The sequence below is a fragment of the Pteropus vampyrus genome, unplaced genomic scaffold (assembly GCF_000151845.1).
Source record: "Pteropus vampyrus isolate Shadow unplaced genomic scaffold, Pvam_2.0 Scaffold2, whole genome shotgun sequence".
NCBI classification, from domain to species: domain Eukaryota; kingdom Metazoa; phylum Chordata; class Mammalia; order Chiroptera; family Pteropodidae; genus Pteropus; species Pteropus vampyrus.
In genome coordinates, this window is record NW_011888783.1 from 32,808,581 (window position 1) to 32,831,301 (window position 22,721).

The 22,721-nt window shown below is 38.6% G+C and overlaps 1 protein-coding gene and 1 pseudogene across 4 annotated transcripts in view; both read right to left on the minus strand.

The window, feature by feature from the left end:
- Positions 1 to 22,721, minus strand: part of FMNL2 (formin like 2) — a 270,355-nt gene that overhangs the window by 225,675 nt on the left and 21,959 nt on the right. The gene's annotated exons all lie outside the window — the stretch shown is intronic.
- LOC111739852 lies at positions 1,906 to 1,988 on the minus strand (annotated as a pseudogene).

Consider the following 22,721-nt stretch of genomic DNA (forward strand, 5'->3'; position numbering starts at 1 on the left):
TCATGATGCCTGGTATCTCTCTCCTCCCCACCTCAGCTCTCCTGACGTCTTCCAACTGGCCGATCCAACTGGAAGCCAGAGAGCCAGGAAGCCTGGGGGACATAGTCAACACCACTGCCCACCCAAAAGGAGAGCAGAGAACAGATCTGGAGAGGGGGATAAAAGGTATAACTATCTCAGTCATTCTCCCCATCACCCAACAAGGAAGGTGAAAAGGGATTTCCCACAACTGATGACTGGCAAGAGAGAGAAGTATATCTCAAAGGCTTAAACGATTTTACCCTAAATCACCCAACAAATTAGGACCTGAGTGGCTCTGATCACTTCAAAAAGAATTCTGACAAAAGATGAGGAAACAGGATTCGAAAAGTCAAACTTTTTTTTACAAGGCAAGGTTATAAAAGAAAACAATTTCCACAATGTTTAGGTACAACTAATATGTTATGCAAATAGCTGTCGTTTTAGGTAGGGAATCTCATTTAAACCATATTAAAGAATGAGTTATTTCAAAGAGCAGTGAGGTTGGTAATTAGCAAATGAAAGCAAGGAGGTGAAAGAGAGGAGACTTGTGCTTTCCAGACTCCATGGAGCTCAAAAGAATCAGTTTCTAGCTCCCACTCTTTTTTATCTTCTAAGTTCACTATTTCCGAAAAGATTCTGGCAAGGGCTCTACTCTGATTTATTTTAAAACATATAAAGGCTTGTAGCAGGAAAACGCCAATTTTAAAAGGTCAAACAGCGAAATGATCACTGAATCAATAATGTGACCCTCAAAGATTTGGTACCATAGATAGTGCTGCTAACTATCCTTGCTTCAAAGTCACTACACTCATAAGCCCTATTAGAAAATAAGTAAAGCAGACATCTCATTTAGAATAAAATTAACTTTATTTTCAGCTAATCTAAAATGCTCATGGTGCCAACCAAAGAGAGTCAACCTGCTATTCCCAGTACTCAGTTTTACTCCCACCGTCATGTCTTCCTGTATGCTCCATGCCTTCTCCATCTCAACAAAGCTTCTCAACCTGGTACCCAAAAAACATTCCCTGGTGAACTCCGCTCCTCCCAGTTCTCCCTTTATGCATTTCCTTTCAATCATCTCCACTGCCTTCAGTGATTTTGTACTCACTTGGTTCCTCGGTAATTGCTTTCTAAAATATTAAGTCTCTTTTAACCCTGTTTGTTCTGAACGTTCAATCGGAATCTCCCAGAAGGTCATTACTAGTTTCTAAGGTGTTCACTTGGCATTATCTAAGTCAAACTTTTAGGATTCAAAGTGAAGTTGCCCAAAAGACACCAGTGGCTAAATCAAATTTAGACACTGACTTCCACTTTTGGGAACAATTCACCAAGACCCAGTGCCGTAATTCAGGTTTTAAGTCAGGAATCTGTGCTTTATCTAAAGCTGCAAGAACAGATGGTAACTGAAAAAATATGACACAACAAGGGCGTGGTTACCATTGCTACTGTACTTATTCATGCTTCGGCTTAGCCAAGAAAGCACAGTAACAATCCTTTCAAACCAGGGTGTGAAAGTTGTTGATATTCTAACTACTTTTGTCTCCTAAAAGTCACATGTTTTCATGCCTTAGCTGAACAATTACTTTAATCATTATAATTTAGCATCACAAATAGGAAATAAAGCAATTCTAATTTCCAAGAGGTATGTAAGAATTCTGAGTTAAATACTTAAGTGTCTTCAGACAAAGTAAGTATCTCTCTCATACACTGTGAACATTTTTGGGAAATTAAAAATGTTCCGTTCATTCGTACCACCTCCCAGTACAGTCTGAATCGGGAAACAGCATTTTAGACCCTAACCAAAGAAGCCATGAACGTTAATATTTTTATTTTACTCATGACTCAGTTTCTTTAGTATTTATTGCCTCGGACACTGCTGGCCACCCTAACTTTGATATTTTTCCTCTCCACAAAAATCTTTAGTAAAAGGTGAAAGATTTATAGGATCTGAAGAGAAACCAGAGTATAACTAACTTGGATATTTTTAACACTCATTTTTAGTGAAGACCGAGGGAATCATTTTCACTTAAAAACAGTCATGAGCTCTGTAAATGAAAAGCAGACAGGCACAGTCATCCACCAATGTGACAACCTCAGTAATTTTCAATATCTGGTTCATTGGTTCTAATGGCACTTTAGTTCGTAAATCTCTCTTAGAAAGTGACACTAGCTTCCTTTGTTTTGCAGACTTGTGCACAAACTATCAGAAAGTCCTGCAATGGCATTAGAAAATCAGCAATTAACAAAACCTGTGGTGACATTAGGCACTTGAGTTATTCAGCTGCTATAGATAGCTTTCTAGTTCAGGCAGAAGAGAGGTGAAGATAATACTTCTTTGATCACTTATCTTGAGTCATTTTAATTGATCCTTAGTGCACAAGCATTTTCTTCCTCTGTGAGAGCTCATCTCAATTATGGCTTTTCAGCTCTAAGTGGCATTACTAGGAAGTGCAAAATAAATGCCACTAGAATTTTTATAAATCTTTGTCTTCTAAGAAAAGCTGTTAAAGCAGAGGCTTCCTAATTCTTAAAATATTACCTAATTACCAGGACAATAAAGCTTTTCAATAAAGAGCCAAAAAAAAAAGAAATTTTGATGAAAATGTGCAAAGTTATAGGCATTCAGGGCAGATATGAAAAAGGACTCCTTGATGGTTAACACCGGAACAACTTTGAAGGGAAGGTGGAGAATGTCTTAGTTTAAAATCAGAGATCATTACCTTGAGCATCTCAATAAGGTGTTGGTGGAGGTTCTAGAATCCAAAAATAGCTCTTGCATCTATGGACAGTAATAGTCACAACATTAATCCTGGAAATCATGGATCTCTAGGTTTACGGTACCTAGCTCAAAAGACAAATGCGAGGAACAAACAACATAAATGAAAGCACACATTTAATGATTAAAGATTAAATATTGTCTTAATTACAACTAAAATATGTGTTTGGTAATAAACTGTTTTAATTGCATTGGGTGATTCCCAGAATCAGTCCATGGCCCACCTAGAACCCGAAGTTCAAACTTCCTAGCAGACAGTACTCCCCAAACGTATCAGAAAAGGAGGAAAGCCCAGGGGAACACAGATATACGAACAGCAAGCTGGGTTTTCGACAGGTCCAAAGAGATTGACTCATTAAGGCCAAACCTGCCAAGCACAAGACAACACTGTCTTCAGATGACTGATTGTTCTTCTCATTCCATGAGAAGGGGGACTGGCCAACAAGGAATTTTGTCTTCTGTGCACTATATTTGAGAGAGACATTGTCTTCTGTGCACTATATTTGAGAGAAACATATTTCACATGGTGCATTCTGCCCTGTTAATCAGACCTTCACTTGACAATTCAACAAAAAAAATGTTTAAAAACAATTGTGCATGGAGTTCCAACTCAATAAAATAACTGAACCTCCGCTATTAAATGCAGTATTAACAGGACATCCAGGTTTCCCGAGTCACAATCTTCCTCCATTAGGCTTATTTTATAACTTGTTTTATACTTCACATCTTTTTAGACTAAAAGAATTTTTTATTTTGTGACTGAATAACAGTTCTCAACTACAACATATTAGCTTTAAACTAATAACGCTTCAGTATTCAACAAGTCAGCAAGCGATTAAATTTAAACAGTTATCAAAGGCCTACTACAAGAGCAAGGCCTTAGGCTGGTGCTGTCAGTAAAAAAAGTATCTGTCTAGGGTAGAAACTTAGTCTAGCCACTCATCGAACAGAGATGACACAAAATCATCATTTGCAACTGCAGTGTGGTCCGTCCAACTACAACTTTACAGGAGCTTAGCAACAGCACAGACTTTATAGATAATGGCTTAGGCTTTACTATGTGATCCAGACCTCGTAAGGCAGGTACATAGTGTGGTCACCTACAAAGCAATGTAAAGCTCATTCCTATTTCACAGGAAGGGCTTAACCCCAGGACAAGCCACACTTTTTCATGAAATATCTGGGAACCAGTCCTCCCTCATGACTTTTTTTTTTTTACCCATCATCCAAGCTTCCTGGACAAATGGTGAAGAGGGAGGAAGATGCAGGAAGAAAGAACGGCAAACTGTGCCCAGAAACAGGTGTCCCCAGCCCCCAGGCTACCTGGTCTGGGCCTGTTAGGAACCAGGCCACACAGCAGGAGGTGAGTGACAGGCAAGGGAGCGAAGCTTCATCTGTATTTGCAGCTGTTCCCCAGCGCTAGCATCACTGCCTCAGCTCCGCCTCAGATCATCAGGCATTAGATCTTCATAGGAGCACCGGTCCCTGGTGCCAAAAAGGTTGGGGACCACTGCCCAATGAAATTTATCTCCACCTATTGTTGAGAGGAATTTAATACACTCTGAAAATAGAAACCACTTCATTCTGTATTACTACGTAATGTATTTAATTAGACTATGGTAAATATTTAATACAGAAATGGGGAGCGGGGGGAAGTCAAAAGTCAGTGATTTATTGTAACTTGCTTCTGAGTCTATCTAAGTCAATGAAAACCACCTCAGGCCTCAAAGCAATATCATCAGACAGACAATGAACTGCTGAAAAGTAGGGTCACCAAAGTCCTATAGAGAAAGATGACAGGCATATTTAAGGTCAACAGCTTGAAAATCAAAGATAATTAGCAAAGGAGACCAATAATTAAAAGGTGATCAACTGAAGCCCTAAGTTTGTTGAATGAATTAATGAATGGCCAAACTACTTACCACATGCAGTGACCCTACCAAATTGAAGTATTTTTTAAATCACATAATTTAACTACCAAGGTATAACATTCTCAGGGAGAAGGCGAAGACATGAGTAGCAACAGCAGAGATCCTTTAATAAGGAAGCATCACACAAGTGAGCTAAGAGAGGTTCTAAGCAGAGGTTTACATTCAGTGAAGTCCATGCACACTCCTACTTACAGATCAAGGATGAAAGCATGCACCCAGGATCAGAGTTCAGAGGTAGAACTCCGTTCATTACTTCTTCCCTTTCGTTGAGACCACTGGTGAACAAATTCCAAGATAACCACCCCGACGATGCTAATAATAAATCTCAGCAAGGTATGCTAGTACAAAGATAAGTTCATCTCATTTTCTTGTCTCCCTAAAATTGTTCTCCCTTCTATTGTCACCAATGATGGAACCTTTTCTGATATTCTAATTTCTTCTCTGATCTATTAACAAGCAAGCATCTTCCACTCAAGAGAAGTAGGGGACTTCACTTCTACCTTTGAGATGCTGAAGCACAGACTGCTGTCTACAGCACTGAGTGTATGCCACTTAGACTGAGTGCATCCAGGAGGAGTGAAAGAAAGATAAATCAAGACACGCCCAAAAGCCTTCCAGCACGATTTGGCAGTCAGCCTATTGAAGCATTTTCACATGGTTAAGTTGGTCATCTGAAGAAAATCCACAAAAGAACATAATTTAGTCCTTAAGAGCAACTATTTTGATAGTTCTCATAAGTCATTTAAATAAAAACTTCATAAACAAACCACAAAGCATGTGACTAAAACCCCAATTAATAGTAAAAAGCAACAAATAATGACAAGACTGCTAGGGAAAACTACTGCAGAGATCGAATCAGCTGAACTCAATTTTGCCCCTCAAAGATATATTTTGCCTCACTCTACCTTTCCCAGCCAAGGCTCCACCTCCACCCCCACCCCCATCCCCTTTCGCAGGAGAGATGAGGAGGTCCTTAATTCAAACTCACCAGGACAGTGAACATTATATGACCATCTGGTCTGACAACATATTACACATTCACAGGGTATGGTTCTAATCACAGCACAGTTTAAACAACTCCCGCAGATCTCAGCAAGGTACTCTTAAATGGAAGAATTTTATATTGTGCCTTTCGAATTGTTTTTATTGGAAGCATATTTGTGAGAACACTAAGAAGTAAAAGGCCTCAGCCTGAGCTTCAAAGCCACAAGTGCTCTGCAAACCCGTCGAGCTCATTTTCTCACCCCCAGTCTCCCTCCCTCCCTTCTGCCTTCTCTGGATGGGATTCTATTTCATCCTTACTCTCAGGAAGAGAATATACCTGCCAACTAACATCAAGAGCAAATCACTTCAATTTCAATTTAGACGCTAGCACCAAAAACAGATGCTTCATTGTTCACAGGGCCACTGTTAACTCTTTCAGCAAAGAGGCACCAGCAGAATACAGGAGCAACCCCGCCCTTTGTGAAGCCTCTGGATTCAAATTCTCATTGTTTGAGTCACCAAGGAGTTAGAGCATGGCCTTTGGAGTTTCCTGCTGTGCTTCTGTCCTGGGGGACCAGTTAGTGATCAAGAGGACTCTGCTGACCTTTTGATAATGTCAGCCACCTATAAGACCATACTTCCCACCAGCTGACTTCTACCCATAATCATCCCGTGGCCTAGCCTGGTCAGCAACACTGATGCCTATGCTATAGCCCAAGGCCCAAGCCCCACTTCAACATTCCCAACTTCTACTGGATCCACACTGGTAATCCAGACTCTAGAGTGAGGATAGGCAGCATGAAAAGAAATATAGGAAAATGTGTACGTTCAACCAGTTAAGTAACAAAAGAGAAAACGGGCTTTGGAATTCCTGGTTCCAACCTGAGTGCTATTACTTATTAATCTACCACAAGACTTTGAGCAAATTATTTTACTCCTCAGAATCTCAGTTTCCTCATCTGTAAAAGACGATGCCTACATTACAGAGCTGCTATGAAAATTAAATAAGTAGAAAGTAGACATTCAGTAAGTGGTAATTAATATTCCTATATCTTTATTAACTCAAAGGGCAATGCCAAATGCATACCAGCCAAGAGTGAGCTTCTACTAGATAAAATTCTGACAATATATGTAACTCTAGAAACGTAAAGGATTATATCTGTTTAACATATGCTTGCTATCCTGATGCAGAAAAAAAAACAAACATACACACGAACTGTTCTACAAATTCCTAGTGTATGATGTCAAAATTCTCTAAACAAAACAGATGCTAATGATCAAACTGCATGATGACTCTTGCTCATTTCTTCACCATAAATAATCAAGATCCTCAAAGATGAAAGAAATGTCCTAGTTTACTTTCTCCAAGTTTGGGGATGGCTAGGAGTTCTTCAATGACTTTCTTGGCTTTCTAAGGTTAACTGTTACAGTAATTTTCAAAGGAAAAAGAGCACCAGGTCTGTTATAACCATTCTGGACATTTAATAATAGTAACATTATTATAATTACACTATTATTAATACCAGCTATCTCTTATGAAGTATTTACTACATTCAGAGTTTTATATAGGTAAGCTTATTAACATTCTGCATGAAGAACAGATGATTATCCCTGCATGAAACAAATTCCAAAATGGAAAATAAAATTCATTTTATAAAAGAAAGTTATAAAACCCAAATTTAGAGCCTAACCCAGTATTGCCTCCAAAACTATAAAAGAAAAAAAAAAAGTATTACCTCTCAAAGGTCTACATCTAAAAGGTTCCGTCTAGATTTCCTGGTCCCTCTTGCTTTGCCCTTTCCCAGAGTTCCGAAGGGAAGTAAATTAACATTAGCATCTCTCCTCCGAGAAATTAAGACAATTACCTCGCTCTGCCCTCTTGGTCCTCCCTCATTACACTCCTATTTCTAAGAGCCTTAATAATGCAATCAGAGTCGAAGCCAAAAGCGCCTCTTTGGCCAGCCTCTGTTGGCATCAGGCTCTCTGTGGAGGTGGGTGGACTCCCTTTTTTCTAGCCTCTGTTAAAGTCCACTTTTCACAGAAGGACCCAGAAAGCACTGAAGAGGGTCAGAAAAGGTCTCCCACACATGACAACAGAAGCCTCCCAGGAGCTCCTAGTGGAGAATCCAGGCTAATTCACTTCAGGACATCCAGAGGACGTGAAGGTGCGTGCGCACACACACACATACACACACACTTTCATGACTGGCAATCTCCCCTATGATCCTGATCAAGGCAAGTCTACTGCACAGAAGTAAACGCGATTGCCCGGCATGAAAACCTCCATACAAAATTGAGCACTATCTTAAGGGTAAGTCAGCTATCTGGGAACCATTCGTGTGTATGTGTTTCCACTAAGCATGTCATTTCCATAAGTACATTTACCTTCTATTAAGCGCTTCAAAAGGTAGGACAAAATAGTTAAAATGTGTGTAAAGACCTGTTTTGCTATTTGTTATGCTAATTAATCAGGAGTTATATGGCTTCTAGAAGTAGTCCATTTGAAACATTACTACATTTTAACTTTTTTTTTTTAAATGCCACAGCAAGTGAGTTGAGTACCCGCCTTTGGGAAGTTCACAGAAACAGTTCTCACTTTCTCAACACCGTGAGATGCATTTTTAAAAATAAAACAACTGTCGCTTCAGAATCCAGAATAAAAGCTATGACTCTTGTCACCGCATGCCGAGTGGGAACCCCAAGGGCAGGAATATTAAACGAGTTTCCATTCTGCTCTTTTCTATGAAGAGAAGAACTTCAAATAAGATCTCCGCTGTGAACAAAGACATTCAAACAAGAAGCTCTTCTCCTTGCTTCCCCGGCAGTGAGCATCCCTGGAGATCTGGCTTCCCCTTCTGAGGGGCCTCAAGGCAAAGGGTGTGTGTGACTCAAAGATCACGAAATTCCTCTTCTTAGGGAAGCCTTGGACACCGAGCCAAGCTTTATGAAATACACCATGGCTGAGGTCTTCAATGTGCCTTGCTCTCATGATCATTTCTACTTCTCAGGCTATGTACGAGTCTTTCTTGAACTATAATCTTAAGTAATACCAATCCCGTGTGCTTAAATAAAACCCACAGCAATTCAGAAAAAAAGTCAGGTTCCTCTTGAGGACAAATATGTAGCAATCAATATCCTTTGACCAGGCTTGGTGAGATCAGCAACTCTTGATTTCAAAACAAGGTTCATTTATACCATTTGAAACAAAGAAAAGGGAAGGAACCTCTACTTATTAGGCACTTACCTTAGAAGAGGTATTCCTAAGCATCACACACATTCTCCCACTTAGTCATGCCAAGTTCCCATTTTGCTTAAGGGAAAACTAAGGTTCAGTTTAAGTAATCTGCCATAAACCACTAGTAACTACTAATGCCAATATTATACCATTGTTGCTATCCTCCATGTTCTCAAACTGGTATGGTTTCACAGACACAGTACAGTACAATAGATGCTATGCAAAACTACACATTCATCTGCAAACCAACTGTATTGGGTACATGGGGCAGGAGAAAAAAATATTTTTTTCCCCAGTGATTCGAAAGATAGTCTTTTTAGACAAGTTAGATATAAGCTCAGCCTAGAAGGATGGAGATGACCTCAAAAGCAATCTATTAGAAGACAGCCGAAGGGCAGACAGACCACAGAGGACAGGCATTCCAAGTGAAGGGGAAAAACTGAGCAGAGGTGCGAGAGCCCAGGATATGGAGGGAAGAAAGGGCAGTCCCTTCAACTTTATTCCCAGTTCTCTCAGGAGTGTGAAATATTATAAGATTACAAGAAAGTATCTCATAAACTTCTGAGAAGTTACCATATACAATTAGGAGAGTGTGGATACAATACTGCTGCCTTAATAAAGATCAGAAAGATGACTCATCTGAAAGTGTTTGTTTTCACTTTTTAGGAAAGACTTCAGCTGCTAGATGGCTACACAAGCAGAAAGCTTTCCCAGCAGTGTGCTCGCCAAGGTTGACAATGGGCTCCTTTGGCTCAAACACAGGGATCAGATTTTGCACATATAAACGGTTCATTCATTCAACTCATAGTTGCTGAATAACTCCTAGGTGCCAGGCACCATGCTAGATGCTAGGGATACAAAGATGAACTGACCTTATTCTTGGCTGCTCAAAGCCCAGGAGGAGACAGCCACAATAATTAAAAGGCAATGAGTGCTATACAAGTAGCAAACAGGGAGTGACTATTATCAATTAACTAGGTCCATATTCAAAGGGTAGCAGCAGAAACATTTTTTAACTCACCTTTTTGTCCACATCTAGGCCTACCTCTGATATAGCTCCATCTATTTCTAATTTATATATCTGCAGACATTTTCATAAAGCTACTAAATTCTCACTCACCTCTCCATTTTCATAGATTTCATTATTTTTTTCTATCACTATAACATCTAAGAGAAAGAATCAACTAGATAGAGTATGGGACAGCCCTTCAAATAAAAATCTTTCTATCACTTCTATATCATTTCCATGTCCTTGTGCCCTATTATCTATTTGAGACTCACGTCAAAATGCACAATAATATCACCATCCTCCCAAATGTTTTAGACATCCATTTCCGGTAAGTTTTCCTAGCACTCCATGTACCACAGCAAAGCTAGGAACGTGGCACCCATCTGGTCTCAGGAACAGAGTATAATTTTTTAAACCTGATGCAAAACATTCCCTTCTATGACTACTGCATTTTCAGCAAGTTGTTAAAATATTTGTTTTAAAAGGAAAACTAAAACATTATATGCTAACATCCTTAAAAATATGAGATATAAGTTTAAAAGCAAAATTAAAGGATTAAGAGCTAAGCATACGAATGATGGAGTATTAATCATATTCTGATATTACACTTCACACACTTCAGCACTGATCTATACATATCAAGATGGCCCAGATACCCAACTCTGAGATCAGTAAAACGTAACAATACAATTGCCTCACCACAAACCATCAGCGTTTTAAGTTACTGCAAACAGACTATCCAACAGTCACAGCAGAGTTTACTACCAACCTATAAGAACTAATAATGGGTTGCCCAAGAAACCAACATGGTGCTGTAACTGTATCCCGAGCTTCCATATCCCAGCACCTGTCCTAAAGTAGGAGAGTACCTTCTGACTTAAATGGCTCATGCCCAGCATATAGATCTTTAAAATGCCATCATCAGTCTCTAAACCAATCTCCTTCCTCAACATCACTCTGCAGATCTCAAGTTCCTATTTCTCCTACGTGAGAGCGTAAGAAAACAGAGATACAGACAGCTGGGTTTCACCTCCATTCCATTTCCTAGGCTTGTTTCATAGCTGTACCATTCAGCCCTTCCCTCATCATTCCTCTCAACATCTGCAATATATCCTCCTACCTTACTGGCTCCAAGGCACATCTCTCCTCATTCTTGAAAATCTCTCTAGAAAACTCATTCCATGAAGAATCTAATAGCCCACATTTCCACCTATCCTACTAAAAAGGATGCTAATAATTCATTGTTTGTGTAACAATGAGCAGTCCACACAGTGTCTCATATCTAAGCTTTCAGTAAATCCACTAACAAAGCAATAAGGCAGACAGGCCGTGTATTAATATCCCCAACTTCACACATGAGGGAACTGGGAGCCCCTCCAGAACAGAAACCACATTGTGATCATTTCTGCATCCTCAGCAACTCACACAGACAATGCTTAATAAACAAGGTAGCAAGAGAGGGATTTGGGGTGATAGAATAAACATTAGGTATTCCGACTGCTAACCCAATGCTGAAAAGAAAATACAAAGAAAAACAAAAGAGTAGGTTAAACATGAAATCAAATACACATGACAGATGTCTAGTTACTTACATGCAAATGTGACCAACCTAACAGATTGTAAGTCCACACCAGCATTTGGATACAGTCATTTCAGAATTAAGAAAAATACTGGAATTCTGAAAACAATGTCTAAATCCTGCTAGTTTAGAAGTTTTCATAAATGGAAATGGTTATTAAAGCGTTAAATACAATTCAGAGCAAATTCGATTCAAATGTATTCTTTTTAAATGACCCTATTTGAAAAGATGATTGCAACATTATAAACTTTCACCCAAAAGCAAATAGATCCCTATGACTTGGTAGAGGTCTGGAGAGCTGATGAGATTGTGTATAGGGTGAATACAGGCTAAATTTATCTTGTATCTTTAAGTATGAAATTTTAAGGAGACCTGAGAAACAAATGTCTGAACAAAGAAACTATTATGAGTCATTACTTTAGATATCAATCATGTTGGCAATCCAAAGTGAAGGGATGAGATAGTTCTAGCCACAAATAGATTCATAAAATGAATGTAAGGAACTTCAGCTTCTACTGAAGTTCCTACTTCTTATTCTATAGAATAAGAACAGCAGTGGGCAACTAAACTTTCTGTGATGACAGAAATATTCTATATCTGCACTGTCCAGGCAGCTACTAGTCATTTATAGCTCTCGTGCACTTGCAAGGTGGCTAGTGCAGTTGAGAAATTTAATTTTTGGTTTTATTGTTTTAAGTTTAATTAATTTACATTTAAATAGCCACGTGTGGTACTGGTGGCTACCATGTTGGAGAAAAACAGCTATAGAAGGTAAGGAAGTTCATTAAATTTCATCGAGAACTCTTTAAAAGATAGATTCATTCCTACAAGTCTAAAAATAAGACCAGAAACCTAAGAATTTTAATATTGACACAAACCTTCAAGATCTAGTGAAGGGACAGCTTGGTGCATGGTTAAATAAATTCTAACAGTTACAAGCTGGCTTGTCTTCCATCTCAATCTCTTTCCAAGATGAGAGTTTTATCTAGAAGCTCACTCAGCTATGAACCAGATGAAAAGAGAAATAACTAATATTTACAAATAATCTATTATGTGTCAGCCACTATGACAGGTACTTTGCAATTGTGGTCTTATTTTATCTTCACCACAATTCTGACAAGTAGCCATCACCATTCCTATTAACTCTAGAGAGACTGGCAAAAGCAGGATTCCAACTCAGATCTATGCAACTTCAGAGAGCAGGTTATTTCCTCACTACTAAACTGCCTCTTTTTCAATGTGTCTATCACCCCTCTGCTCCTCAGACTTTCATTGAAGTGGTAAACCATATGCCCCCAAGTTTCCAACATCTGGTACTTTTCACCTAGAATGCTGGAAATTCACTGGTGTCCTAATCATGCAACTATAACCCCCCATTCCCAAGAAAGCGATGACAACTGCATTTCTCCAGCTGTCTCACAGATCTTCCTACTTTCAGCGCTATAGCAGAGCTGCCTCTGAGGCAGTGAGCCATCAAAGGAATAGCTTAGCACAGCTCTTCCATACCTCATGTCTGGAGAGGGTCACTGCTTTCAGTGGTAATGTCACTCTTCCCCTACAGGTAAGGCATCTGACAGGTGAACACTCAAAGCCACATCACACTATGCCTGTGCTCTCCATTCCTCAGACATCACTGGCTCAAAGTTCCTTCCTCAGTTCCCAGCAGTCCATCTGACCCCTTGTAGAATCATCAGGGCAGATCTGACTACACAGGAACTCTCCTCTCCACAGGGCCAGAGATGTATACAGAGTTCAAAGGTTCCCAGTCCTGGAAACTTCTGCTAAAAACAAAGCAAGAACAGCTACACTCAAAAAAATATGTCCACACAAAAACTTGTGCATGAATATTCACAGCAGCACTATTCATAACAGCCAAAAAGTAAAAACAACTCAAATGTCTATCAACTGATAAGTGGATTAAAAACTGGAGTATATCTACACAATGGAATACTATTCGGCCATTAAAAGGGGATGAAGTACTCACACATGCTACAACATTCATGAACCTTAAAAACATCATGCTAAGTGCAAGACACCAAGTCACAAAAGGCTACATATTATAACTCCATTTGTATGAAATATCCAAGATAAGTAAACCTATAAAGACAGAAAGAGGTTGCTAGGAGCTAGGAGGAGAGGGCAGTGGGGAGTGACTGCTAACAGGTAAGGGGTTTCACAATGGAGTAATAAAAATGCTCTAAAATTAAATATTGGTAATGGTTGCACAACTCTGTAAATATACTAAAACCACTCAACTGTAGGTTTGAAAAAGGTGAACTTTATGGTATGCAAATTATACTTTTTTTAAAATCCTAAGATAATCATAACAAAGCAATGGCAGGAGCCCAAAAGAGATATAACCCAGCCCAGGTGTAGTTAAACTGTTAATTAAAATGCCCATTCCTTCAGAGGCTGGAGAGCTATTGTTGATGGAGAAGCTGGTCTGCAGTGAGTGGTGGACAGGACTCAAATTATCTGGCCTGCAACATCTGGTCAGTGCTCTAGATATAGATTACTACATCTCCATTAATTTGCAAACTGAGAATATCTCAAAAGTCTTCCTCCATTTAAAGGTTCTATAACAAGAATAGGTAATAACCATTCTCGGGCACCAAAAAGTAATAAAACTCAGCCAAGAACTTCACCCACTGGAGACGTAATATAAATATATATATATATATATATATACACACACACACACACACACACACACACACACACACACATATATGTATATATTCGTGTGTGATTATATATATCTACACAAAGTTGTAATAACAATATCTCAAATCCACCAATGGAAAACTATAGTTCCAGTTCAATAGCAACAGCCTCTTTCTCTTAGCGCTAAACCTGTATCTCCAGTCATTAACAGAGAACAATTAATGTAATGAACATAACTGAGATATTTCTACCTTGAACATCAACACAAAGAGGGAAAGTACCTAGAAGCAAAGCTTCTTTCTATATGCCCAGAATCATGCGGATCAGCCATAGCTTCAAATATCCTTTCCCACTGTCCACAGAACTGTGGACAAAAAAGGGGCCACTTACTAAAGCTGGCAAGCTCAGGGGAGGCCTGCGTGGCAAGCCTTACAAACTCAGAGACTGAAAGTAATTACATAGGATGGTCTGAACATAAAAATTCCTAACTAAAAAAAGGTCATAGCAGATAGCCACATCCTAGGCCTGTAGCTTCCTTGACAAAGGTCAAGCTTTACCTCAAGTGAACCTGTCCATTGTCTTTCTGCATCTAAGATAACATATCTTTGAAATGTCAGAGTAATCTTCTTTTCCAGACCCTTCAGGGCACATCCACTGGCACCAGAGCAGGAGACCACAGAACCCCTCATGTTATCTTGTTCCCCGCATATCAACTCTCTGTACTGTAAATGTTAATTATTAACTATCCTGTACCCACCAATAAAAAAGGACTCTGTGTTTCTCCATTGTGCCTTCTTATCCAATCCTGGAGATAGCTCACTTTGTCCTTTCCCATTGCCTTAACCTAACACCAATGGACTTCATGGAACCCTCCCTACATGTCCTTTTATTCTAATATAATTAAAATAAGCTGCAAAACTGCCATCCTCCGGAGTATTTTCTTCATCTGTTGAGATTTTGCTTTCCAGCAATTGTCATCAGTTTGGCTAGAACAAACTCATAAAAATTCTCCGCAGGTTTGGACATTTCTTACATCGACATAACCAATCACAACATCTAGGAAATTCTATTCTTTTGAATGCAAAGAACATCACCCGGACTACTTTCTCAAACCCAGAACATCTTCATCCAATCATGTGCCCTGATTTTTAGTGCAAAATAATACTATGAAGTAGAGACATCCTTCAAATGAGACTGGACTCCCATTTTTAATTCCAGAATTAAAAACAATACTCTCCACCTAAGGATTTCCTTTAAAATAACACTGAGCCAAGTGCTTCAGAAACACCAAACCCAATTCTACTCCTCTATCCACTTTCTGACATAAAGTCAAATTCTCCTAAATTGTTTATGGAAAAAAATCTTCCAATTATTGTATGCGTCATGAGGGACCAGACTTCTCCTATTATCACTAAATGCCCAAAAAACTTCTTTACAAAGATTCTCAAAAACTCAAATTGAAGAATTAAACATAATTAGTCTCATAACTTTGCATATGACCTACAAGGAGAACAGCCAACTTTTAACAGAATTTTAGAGGCAGAGAGGTAGTAAAGATAACTTCGTTTAAACCTTTATTTTATGGACCAGAAAACTGGTGCAAAGAGATTGACTGACTTGTTCCAAGTCACACAACCAGTTAGTGTTAAGGCTGGAACTTAGAACCTGATCACTGAGTGGTCCATGGCTGTCTGACTTCGCCATATTCCCTCATAGACCCAACCTAGCTCAAATAATACAATGAGAATAGTGTTCATGTCTTCTGATTCCCAGACAACTCTCCTTGACGACAAAGGACTCTTCCTATCCTCAAATGAGCATTTGCCTCTTCCTCAGATTTTATCAGCCAACAACAGCAAAAAAAGGAGCTAAACAGTCTTCAATGAAACTAGAGAACGCAGCTCCATCTCAGATGACTGGAATATGGACTGTAATTAACCACAATTTGTTGAGAGAAATGGCTCTTGCCTTTAACTGGTAAAAAGTTAAAGGCTGCCCAGAGGAAACGGCAAAGAAGTTCTCAAAAGTAGTGCAAAGTCAGCCATAAAGACCTTGCCAAGGTTAAAGTACAATGGGAGTGGTCAAGGTCTTTACCAAGGTGAGTGAGCACAGAATGAAAACTCTCCAGTAACATGGAGAAGGCATCCCAAAAATATATAGGTGAGATGGGTCATTTGTCAGATGTAGTAATGAGCTTTCGTCCCCTGGGCCCTATGCCAAACTAGAAATGTAAAAATAAACCAAAAGCTCCAACTATAAAGAGAATAACTATCAATTCATAATGGATGCTGTACAGAGTTTATTTAAGCTATCCTAGGGCAGGCAACTGACCAAACTTCTAACAGAATCTTTCATATAATGAATACATTATGAACCATAAATCTGCCTCACATACTAAATAAATTAGACTCTGTTGGTAGAACTCTAACTATCGTTTGTCTCCCTACAGAATAATCTTAGGGTTACAAAATTTAATAAGCTAGTAATACATGCCAATTAGTACATATATTTGTATTAATTAAAATACTTTCATTAGTCACATAAAAATCCTTACCCTAAGGTATATATGGTATCTCCCCACTGCATTGAGATCTCTTGTCTCCCATATACTCCACACCAAGTGTGAGCTTAAAGAAGCTGGAAATTAGCATTATCTGACTTACCATTAGAAAGATAAAAGCATCTAAGATTTTTTTTTTTTAAATCGGGTGTCCTTCTATGGTAGCCAGCCTCCAAGACAGCCCCCAATGATCCTAGCCTCTTAGTATTCATGCCCTGTGCAGTTACCACCCACAGGAACAGGGCTGACTTGTGTTACCAACTAGACATCGCAGACATGAATATGTAGGGCTTCCAAGGACAGGTAATAAAAAATATCAGTTTCCATCTTACTGCCTCTCAGATTGCTTGCTCACTCTGGGGAAATCCAACTGCCATGTTGTGGGGACATGCAAGCCCTCTATGGAAACTCCCTGAGAGACACTGAGGCTTCCTGGCAACAGCCAGCAGTAATTTAGCAATCATGTCAATGAGACACCTCTGAAGCAAATCCTTCAGCCCCTTCATATGACTGCAACCTCATGAGACATCCTGAGCCAGAACCACCCAAAGTCCTGACCCACAGAAATGGAGATAATAAATGTTTACTATTGTTTAAAGCCTCTAGGACTTGAAGTTATTTGTTGCACAGCAATAGGTTACTAATATGCTTCCTGATTAACTCAACTTTGAAATGAAAGTGCAGCATCTTCTGTTTTTGAATGACTTTTAATTTCGTTCTTCCAATGGTTCAAGTGACTTGCCTCACTTCTTGATCAACTCTTCTCTGCAAAGACTGCATTATTCCTAAGTGACCAACCCAGGTCCTATCATTTACCATCTTCTTTACAGTATCTATAGATGCTGGAATTTATTTTTGAAAATTCACTTCAATCAACTCAACATCAGCAACCCTAATGCTAATAAAAACTCATATTATTTGAAGGGATATAAGGCCATAACTAGTGTTCACGAACTGTCTTTAGGCATCTGAACTTTTTCTTTGTTAAACTAAGTCAAATCACTTATTTGATTTGCCTCTCCATCCACTCATCTTCCCCTAAGGCTTCATCTTCTACTGCCCACTCATAATATAGAGCAAAGCAGCAGCCAACAAAACTACAAAAATCAAGAAGTCCCAAGGAGATGCATATAAATAACCAAAGAACAGTTTTATCATTTGATATAAATGCCTTATCATGAAGTATTTATTACTGATTTTATAATACCACTAGAAAATAAGCTTCTTCCTCATCTTAAAAAAAAGGAGGGGAGAGGCTGATGGCTGTTTTCCAAGGAACACAGTTGCAGTAAGAGCAACCTTGAGGTTCCATATCCCTGCATTCTTTCACACTAACTCAGACCCCATGTGCCTGCCTAGGGAAAGAGAGAAATGCTTTCTTGTTAACTATATACATGTCCAGTCACGGAAAGCTAAATTGCATGTCTTAGTGGCTTAGATAATTGGCATGCAGTGTTTGCACAAATGAACCTCTACCTCCTTCACCTATCAGCCTTATCACACCTACAAATTTTGTGGATTAACAGTGATGCAATTAAATGAAATAGCGATGGCAGGACACCAAGTATACAGACATTACTATACAAAGAAAGCCATACTTAAAGGTGAGCAGACTATAATTTAATTGTATAACGTGTGTTTGTCCAAGTCTTATTTGCCAATCAGCCACATGGCTTTTGTAGATACTAATTCGGACTTTCAGGTTCATTAAATTACAACCCAGCAAAGTAATGCTGAACCTATGACCTTATGTATATATGATTGGAAATAATTAATGAATTAACTACTATTGTCTCCTCCCTTTGTGACAAGATGTTATATAAATCCTGAATATGCCAAGTCTCTCCAGCTCTAATACCTGTCTGAAACTACACAAATAACATCTTTTTTCTAAAGAGGCATGATTTTAAGAATCATTTTAAAAGATACTACCTTGACTACAGTCCCTTTCTCAACAGGATACTTTATTGCAGAAAACTAAAGCGCATCTCATTTAGAGCTACAACTTAAATTCAAAGATGTGTGGACTAAAACCACCCAAAAGGTAAAACAATGCCTTAAAAAAATCCATGATGCTTAAAAAGTAAAATAACTGAGGAAGACATATTTTATGGCTTTTTTTTTTTTTTCACCAAAATCAAGAGGAAAAAAGTTAATTCTTCAAGGAATTCTGAGTCCCCAAAAGATTCATAAAACAATCACCAACATTAAACTTATTTCCCATTTGACTGACTTTTAATAGTTCTGCTTTAGATTATTCATCTAGTTCCCTTCCCTGTCTTCTTGGCTCCCTTTATTAATTTTATTGATTCCTTTTCTTTCATTCTTTCTCTTAAAATAAGCCCGAAGTCCCAATGCAAAGAGATGTCAAAGATCACCTGTCAACTCGTTCCATCCTTCAGAAACAGGAGAGGTCAGTACTTTTTGGGTTTGAAGTTCCTTCAAGGAAGAATTAGTTGCTATTTTTACTGCTTAAAAAATAACCTTTCAAACGGAACCAAAACCAAATGTCTTTAGATCTTAAGAGTAAGAACATAAAATACATAGATTGGGAGTTATTTGGTTTTAACAACAGACCTTAATAAGAATATTTTGCTCATTTTAGAAATATTTTTAAAAATCATCTAGGAAACAAGAGACCAGAGGCATTACAGGATGAAAAGCTAAAAGACAATCTTCTCTATGAGGAAAGAGATTATACAAACTTCAATTATTAGGCTTAAAAAGAAAAGGCTAAGAGGCACCTAAATCATCTTTAATTCCACAAAAATTTGTATATGAAAGATGGTGACCAGATGTTCCCCATCACCTCTAAGTAGAAAACAAATGGGAAAAGCCTTGACTTAAGCATTTGAGCTCTGAGAGCCCAGGGTCCTGTACAGTAGGTGAGTGAACTCGTCCAGTAAGTCTGGAGCTTTAACACATATGTTAATCACTTGTGGGATCTTGTTAAAACGAAGACTCAGTAATTTAGGAGCAGGAACTGAGACACTGCATTTCTAACAAGTTCCCGTAAACCTTCCTCACCAATGAGCTTTCAGATGGAAATCACACACACACACAAAAATAACTTAAATACCAGGATACAAAATCTCTTCGAACCAGGTGCATAGTCGGCTTCCTGGAGCCTGAGGTGTGGTTTTAATCTAGTAGACGGGAAGCAAGACAATATGACCTCACACACCTAGAAGACAGACTCTGATTTCACAATCCCCTTCCAACCTGTTTTACAAATTATCAGTGCTCTTGGGAATCCAAGAAATTCTCCAAGTGACTCCTCAGATGCCAAAATTATTGCTTAAGACTTCTGTCAAAAAAAAATATGAAACATATGAGTGTAAAGGCATTAAATGTATAGACATAGGACCTGCTTAGATATAATAATCCACATTTTTTTTTCTCAGCATCATTCTTGGCCTCCAGCCAGTAGTCACATTTTCATCAAAGATTAAGAACATAAATGCCCACTAAATGCCTAAAGTCAAGACTAACGATATAAAATAAGACTGTAGCCTCTTAGACAAAGCAAGGAAAATCAAATCATTGGTCAGAGCATTTTAAACCAGGGCACACTACATTTGAAACTGCAGCTCTACTAGGATTAATCTAGAGCCTGCATCCAGTCAAGTAGTATGCTTTATTATGCTTTATCCTACTTCAGGCAGTCTCAAGCAGAGTGCATGTACAATTAACACCAGCAGTAAATGCACTGTTCTTATTCTTATAGGGAAATCTCAATACACCCCCAAAATCTCAATATATCCTTCTATGACACAAGATACTCTACCCAATTAGCCTAGTCTGTTGGCTGCACCAATAAGCTACTAAATTCCCAGGCTCTAGTAAACATGAGAGTTATTCTTTTCTCTCCATCATTCTACTGACCAAGGGATTCTGAACCAGGGATCCACGGAGCTGACAATCTGTGAATGGGTGTCTGGAACTGCCTGTTCTTGTTTATATACATATGGATATACATATGGACTTCTCTTGGAATAACAATCCACAGTTTTCATAAGAATCTCAAAGTGGTCCCTGATCCAAATAAGAACCAATTTAAATCCCAGTCCTGCCTTTTCTTCTTAGGTACCAATGCTCAGGTTTTCCCTTCTTCATTCACATGCACACCTATTTTGTCTATCCCGTCATTCACAGCCTGATTACAGCAGCAGACTTTTGAATGGGCTTTCCAGCTCCAACTTTGTCCAGTCTAAACCATCCGAAGATTGTTTCCAAGTCTATGGCCATGCCGCCCTGAACATGCCCGATCCCGTCTGATCTCAGGGTCGGGCCTGATTAGTACTTGGATGGGAGACCACCTAGGAAGATCAGGTACTGTAGGTGTAAGGGAAAAAAAAGAAACAGATTCCTTCCAGATAATATTCTTAAAACATAGCTTTTATCACAACTTCTCTGGTCATTTCTACAGGCACCCTATGTTCTAATATCAGCTACATGCAGTCCCTCAAAATGCACCGTACTTCCATTCATTTCCTAGAATGTCTTCTCCCAAAAGTGCTCCTCACCTCTCCCCAACCCCAAGCCATCCTATTCATCTTCCACTCTCCAATTCAAGAGTCAACTTTTCTTCAGTTTCTTTTCTAATTCCTTGTCCATCTCTGCCTCCAAAGAACATATATCACCTTATACCGCCATTTAATACATATTTCTATTACAGCATTTACTATATGTAAGTACATGTATACTCTAATATAGTGCCCAGGCAAACCAGAGCCACCCAATAAATCCTCACTGAATGAATAAACTACATGTTATGTGCTAGGCACCAACATAGTAGGTGCATAATACCATATATGGATTATGCACCAACATAGTAGGTGCATAATACCATATATGGATTGAAAAGTGTCCATAAATACTTGTACTTTATTTTATATCTCAATTCTCTGAATCCTCACAGTTTAATTAAACATTATAATTTAGTGTTTGCAGAGGGATGTTCTAGATGGGAGGAAAAGACCTCTCAATCTCTCAAGAACCTATAAATAAATTTCACTTATTATGAGAGACAATTCTGAACTCTCAGTAAAAACACAGAAAACTGTCCAGCAAAAAACTTTCTTGAATAAAGCTGGATTTTTTTCAGATACTAAACAGAAACATTGTTGAAGAAAATCATTTATGTAAGATCAAAGTCATAGGCTAATTCCAAGGTCTGAGTTAGTCTCTTCCAGTTACATAATATACTACTTTGCCAGGAAAAGTACCCAAAGCATATCTAAACAGATTAATTTATTAGAAATACCAGTCATGGAATTGCTTCAGAAATTCTGCCAAATATGCTTTTGCTGCATTAAGATTGTCTAAGATATGTTCTATGGTTTATTAGTGTTTTTGTTTAAAAGTCTGGCTTTTTGGCTGATATCACGACAGCATGCAATGGCAAAAGAGAGGCTGAAGACAAAATTACATAACAGTAACTCCATACATATTCTATAGGTCTTTGTAAGGAAAAACAAAATGTTTGACTGAATTTTAGCCTTAATGTTTATGAATTTGGTAGAAATTCCCAAAGGATGAGGAAAGTTGAGTGAAAATGATCAAACATGGGTCGCTTGTAAATTCAGACCAATTCTTACTCCTACTTCTGCTTTCCCTAGCTGAATTCACTTTTCCATAATTACTATACCTAAGGGGAAGAAATGTCCCAAAAGAGAAGTGCCTGGTACCTGAGGCTCCTCAGGCAACTACCTCATGAGCAACTCCTTAATACACTCAGGCAAATAACCAAGAAAACTCAATGCTATGAATTCCAATGCCAACAACATCAAGAACAACAAATATCAACTCCAAGCTACCTGGGATCTGCTATGGCAACATTAATTAATGGACCGCACTGCCTATCAGGAGGAAAAGACCTCTCAATCTCTCAAGAACCTATAAATAAATTTCACTTATTATGAGAGACAATTCTGAACTCTCAGTAAAAACACAGAAAACT